The sequence below is a fragment of the Pleurodeles waltl genome, chromosome 3_1 (assembly GCF_031143425.1).
Source record: "Pleurodeles waltl isolate 20211129_DDA chromosome 3_1, aPleWal1.hap1.20221129, whole genome shotgun sequence".
NCBI classification, from domain to species: Eukaryota; Metazoa; Chordata; class Amphibia; order Caudata; family Salamandridae; genus Pleurodeles; species Pleurodeles waltl.
This window is the reverse complement of record NC_090440.1, coordinates 1,035,881,402-1,035,887,401: the sequence shown is the minus strand read 5'-3', so window position 1 is coordinate 1,035,887,401 and position 6,000 is coordinate 1,035,881,402. Positions and strand designations below refer to the sequence as shown.

Genomic DNA, 6,000 nt, shown 5'->3' with positions numbered 1-6,000 from the left:
CCTGGCAACAGACTTCGGACATCTAGAGTACGGGAATGGCAGCAGACCGGCCCTGGTGCCTTAGCAATTGTCAGAGTGCAAAATGTTAGGGGAAATCAAGCCAAGGATATCAGGTCTAACACTGCATATGATGCTACATTAATATATCTCATTCACTTTAATAGTTCAGCTTGCTTTTCTCTGGCTATTTTTAGCTGCCCCAGACGCTATAAATTCACCACAGCATCGCGTTCTAATTTCTTTAATGAATCCTCAACCTGTTTGAAGTCAGATTTGCTCATGTGCACACTTAACCACAACATAAAGTGCTTCCCTTCCACGAGGGGAGGGGAGGCAGTGTTACCATTTTCTTTAAAATAGTTATCAAGTATTTTTCTGCACGTGGCATCCTTAAACCAGGAGGACTGCACTCTCCAAATCGGTGTTATGGGGGATTCTAGCACTGGTCAGGCTCAGCTGCATTGGCTTATGATTAGACAATGCCTTACCCAGATAAGGCAAGGTACAAGCTTGGAAGCAGCACAGCTTAACAAACAATACGTTCCAAACAGGTGTGTAGTACATGTGGGACAGAAAAGGAATGCTCTCTCACTTATTCATTCTTGCACCTTCATGCGTCTGCTAATGAAAGTTCCCTCAGCTGTGCTTTAGTGTTGTGAATAGCAGCTGTGTTTGGTAGCCTGGGTTGCAAAGGATTGATAGCGCGCCTGGTCCTTAGTAAGTAAACTTACAAGGAGACGCGTATAGGTCGATGAATGTTTTGGATCGCATGGAGTGCATGGAGTATCCTAATTAAGCAGTAGACAAGGAACCATCAATATCACTATAATCAATATCAAACATTAGTAAAAAACCTATCTAATAAGAAATACCATCACTCTAGAACAAGGTTAATTGTTTTTAATCCCTATTCGTTACAATTCTAATCAAAACCTTTATTTTTGATCAAACTTCATTAATCATCACAAAACAATTGTTCATCAAAGAAAATCTCGAGCAATCAAAGCAACAACATAAGTCAGCAATTCTTTAACATGTATGGAATAATTCAGCAATGGAATTTAGTCAGTCAGTTGTCACCGTTAAAGTCACCCTTGTCAGCCTACCTAACCCAAATTAGCATCAGAATGTGGGTCTTCATGCGAAAACAATTTAGACAAAACCATTAATTTGGAAAAAATCTATCTAAAAGAGAAAAATATTTTAAACAGCGCAGTTGGTACCCAGAAGAAAAAGCACGCATTAGTCAGTCACATTGTTATAGCTACCTATCCAAGGTAGATCAGCAACGAGTCAGTCTTAGTCTCCAGGTCATCAGTCATCAGCAAAGTATCAGGCTCACAGAGAGTAGGCCCAATTATCATCACTTTAGACAGCGTCCCCTGACGTCATCAACTTTTGCCTCTCCGCTCTAAATTGCCTTCCCTTGTCATGACTTTTTATTAGGGTCTCTCAGTCCATCCCACTAATTGCTAATTGGTCAGCCTTATCAGAAGTTATGAGTCTAACCTATAGTTTTTGTTTACCACATGTACACGTCTATTCAGGCTTCAAGTTCCATTAGCTTGATTGGTTCTTCTGTCGATGAGAACATCATCCGGCTCTTCAGGTAGCAAAATTGTTGCTCACAATCTTTCAGTCAGTGCCTCCATTGTTCAAGTCCTGGGAAAGTACGTTTAGCCTACACTACACATAATTGTATCAATTTGCCCTCATCATCTCCTGTCCACTGGTACATTTGCAGAATTTTCTAGCAGAGCTCTCTCTAAACTCTGTACAGTTCAAGGTCCTTTTCTCCAGTTCCAGTCCTCTGCAGCCTTGTCGTGTCTCCACGTTAAAGCAAGAGAGGCCCAGCGAAGACCAGGCCTCCAGTTTGGCTAATTTAAGAACACGAATTATCATAAAAAATAGGTTATACATTCAAATATGACATATTAGTACATTTTTAATATATATTTTTCATTATTTAACATCTTGTGAATACACATGATGACCACTCCCCGTGGGCACATTTTACTCATACACGTTATTTTCAAATATTAGTTTCTTTATCAATTTTTCTCATTAGTATTTATACGCAAATCATTAGAAATTTCTCATATTAGCGTATCTGCTCCAACAGGATCGCGCTTCATATCTAGCATACTAACCATGGTATGGCCACTCATTTGATCAGTTTCTGAGATACTGTTGCTAGGAAGCGGCATCATTCTAAGCATTTTTCTATGAGGGAGATATAAACGACCTTGCACCATCAGGTATGCATCCAGGCAGCCCCTACCCAGAATATATTGCCTTGCTTGGTCTAGGAGTATCCCTTCAGCCACAAACCATACAGCAGGTCGCAGCGAGATTGTTGCTCCAAGGGCACATGCTGAAAACGGCCCCTCAACCTACACGTCTGTACCTCTTGCTCGCGTAACCCCCATGCACCTAGCGTTTCAAGATCTAAATATGTACAACGCACCTCCAAGTTATGCATCAAGGTAACTGTTCGGGGGCGGTTTTGGTCTGAAGGGCCTTCCCAATCTCATCGCCTTGACCCTGACTGCACAGCTGGACCCTCCACGGGTATTGTAAACCCTGTCTTGGTTAGACGCAAATCTGTCATTTGCCCAAAGAACTAGCACGCCATCGACGTGCACCTCTGCTCCGGGCCCCATACAGTCTGTCCCCTGGCACCTCGAACCGCAGCAGAGCCCTGCTTCAAGCATGGCGCGCTCCCTGTGTGGACCCGGGTCCGTGTTGTTTAATTAACTTAATGTTACAACCAATTAAGACACCGGAAACAAAAACATGACGCGCCCCCTTGCAACTCCCTCATCCTACCAATGTGTACATCGCAGGCAAACCCTCGTGTGCCTGCAGTGCCTAAGTGTTAGGTGTGACACTATCGGCCCCTGGTGTGCTGCTGTGATCTCCCCCCTCCCCAAACCCAGGAAAATAGCTTATAGTAGTAACCGATCTGAGGCTGAATAATTCCTTCCGGTGCGTGAGCAGCGTACTTCTCTTCCGGAGCGAGGGGTGTGTATCTCCTCTCTTCATTGTGCAACAGCAGTGGCGCTTTCCTTGGTGATGAGTGGCCCATCTTATTCCGGGAATGTCAATTTCCAGCCAATCGCTGGGCTTACTGGACGGCGTGCCTGCAAATACCCCGCCCCTTCTAGTACCACCCCTTAGCTAGGTCAATCAGTTTAAAATCAGTTGCTTAGATACGGAAACAAAGTACGTGCGCTCGGATTTTTAAAGATCTTCTCTCTGGAGGTAAGGCCTAGATTCGGAGATCTCGCCCTTGATCCCGGGGGTGTAATGTAGGCATTGTAATCGGCCGCCATCTCACTCTTTCCTCTCTGGTTCTCCACACAGTTGCATGTCGTCACAAAGACGGCGTATTTTTAGCTTTAGACATCCTGCTCATCAAGCATCTTAGTTGGTTCAGATGAAGGAAACCAAAACTACAGCTCCCAGAATGCTGTGATTTGTTAATTGAAGGATCAGGACTGGAGATTCTTCTTAATATCTATGGGGTTTCTGTTCTCGTACATTGATTAGTTTCGATGCATAGCTTTGTTCTCACACTTCATTTGTATCAGACTCCTGCAACTGGAGTTATGTAGAAAGTGTAAAAATTAGGCAGACTGACAGACGTCCTAAGAATATGGCAAATTCACCATTGTGCAGAAAACACAACTATGTCAGTAGATTCCTCAAGGGTATCACAGCAAAGGCTTTCTTAAAATAAGCCTCAGGTATACACATGAAACTCAACAACCACCCTGCCCTACTTTTAAATCCAGTACAGGGTTGATCTCTTTACAGTTCACATACCAAGGCTCAATTAAACGTCATAATAACAAGAACACAGAATTGAACTCAAATAAAAAAGTAGTAAGGGACTACATTTTAATCAAACAGCTTTCATACAAATTGATGAAACACTTCGAATTACCGAAAATTACTGTTTACAAAAGTTCCCACTTTTGTCCTACTGAAGACTCTGCACAGGATCTTACCACTTCTCATTTCGAAATATTGTAATCCGGTGGTCAATACAATTGTCCAATCAAGAGTGGATTACAGTGGCATTGTATACTTAGGAACAAGAGACGTCATAGCTCCTCTTCAACTCATTCAACGTGTGTAGCAGTCAAACCAATTAATTTACAAATTAAGTGGGGACATCATAGTTCCATGACTTCCTAACAACCTAACTAGTTACATGTGCATGAGTTATGTTTAGAACTCTTGCAATCGTACACTACACTGCTTCCCCTCTTATTCTAAAAAATTCATACGAAATTCACATACATGAAACAGTCATCCAGTCGAATTTTGCTACATATTCCTCAAATGCGTAGAATAAGAACAGAAGATATGCCCTTTTCCTGTTACAGCACCCAGACACCTGTATTCCCTTAAATTTAATCCAAACATTACTGTTCACTGTTAGGAAACTACTAAAGTGTATCTGTGTGGTCAGAGTGTTGTGGGATGGTTTATTTAGGGCCTATGAGCTTTGGAGTAACGTGCTCAACTAACGAATAACAGTGATGTCATCAGCATTAAAAGTTAAATGGCACATTTGTTTGTCCACTAAAACAGTCATTGCACAAAGACATATGAGAGATTATGTCTGACAAACTGGCACACATAGTACCAAGAACAGGTCCCAGGTTCTGTATGCCTTAGGAATAAATGCACACTGCACAAGCTATTTTTCCGATAACCAGTAACCACAACTGCAATTAGGTTCCTCCTTCGTAGTAACCATTACTGCAGTTAATTGGCTAGAATAATTTATAGGTTCACTGGGTGGCTAGAAGTAAACCATGCGCCTGACATGTCATCATGGCCTAGCTGTGAAATCAGCTCAGTCTTTACTAAGTTTCAGACTTCCATAGAAACATGGACTTCCCCAAGAAGGCTCAATGTTTTTAAGCTGCAGCAAAATGTGAGTGCCCCATTTGCAAAGGTGTGAGAGGTCGAATAAAAAAAAGGAGAGGAGCAGGCATAACAGCAAAGTAAAAAAAGAAAAAGAAAGGGAAAAACGCTAAGAAAATCCACGTCAATAGAATTGCCTGTGATGTGACATGAACAAACTGCACTGCCAAAGCATGCTTTAAAATTCAAGAGCAATCGGAGCCACTTTTCAGAAATCACAGGTATGGCTGGGTGAAAGCATATTTTTCTGGTTGATGGCATTAAGCCATTGACCGTAGCCAGGTATGAAGATCTTGCATATAATGAAGGCAGTCACTAGAGAAGCCTGCACCTTTGTGGGAGTTCTACATTAAAAAAAACGAAATACATTGAGACCAGCGCCACCTATACTGAAAATAATAAGACATTAGCAGTCTGAGATCAGCAACACTAAAAGCTGTCAACAACACTGAGCAAGTTGTCAACAGTACATGATTGAACAGCCCTGTTATTACTTTAAGTCAACAACATTTGTACTAAATCTACTCTCTGGATTCTGAGCCAGAAAAGCTTGTAGCACTATAGAACCCAACACCCAATTACTGAGATGCTGAATGATAGTTCTAGTCTATTTGGAGGAAAGGAAGGCAAGAAAAATTAAAGCCCATCTGGGAATAAGTCCCACACAGAATGAGATTTGTAATAGCGCAATGCAGAATGTTGCATGTATAGGTGCCATGGCAAATTGGACCTTCCCAGTCAGTCATGACACAAAAGCCTGATACAATGTCAAACATGCCAAGGAACAGCAGGGCGCAGATCAAAGCAGCGTCTCACAACAAATAGGATTATCTAGTGTCAGCAAATGCTAAAATTGTCTAGGGTGACCAACTAACACCAAATCAAATCCTGGATAGCACTTAACAATTCTGGACAAAGTATCAATTTGACAGACACATTAAACTATACAATAAATTAAATGCAATCTTAAAAATGAACTGCAGAAACACTACATCATTGGGGGGAGTGAGAAAGGGGGGGGGATGCCAGGTTGGAAGAATGTTAAATGTATGTTTTTAT

General features: G+C 41.8%; 1 protein-coding gene across 4 annotated transcripts in view; it reads left to right on the top strand.

Moving 5' to 3' along the window:
- Window positions 1-3,096: 3,096 nt before the first annotated feature.
- Window positions 3,097-6,000, top strand: part of FAIM (Fas apoptotic inhibitory molecule) — a 148,580-nt gene continuing 145,676 nt past the window's right edge. For 2 of the 4 annotated variants that reach the window (XM_069224312.1, XM_069224311.1), the window contains exon 1: window positions 3,097-3,264. The gene's annotated coding sequence lies outside the window, so the exon portion shown is untranslated. The remainder of the gene's footprint in view (window positions 3,265-6,000) is intronic. The other 2 variants (XM_069224314.1, XM_069224313.1) reach the window with 1 other exon arrangement.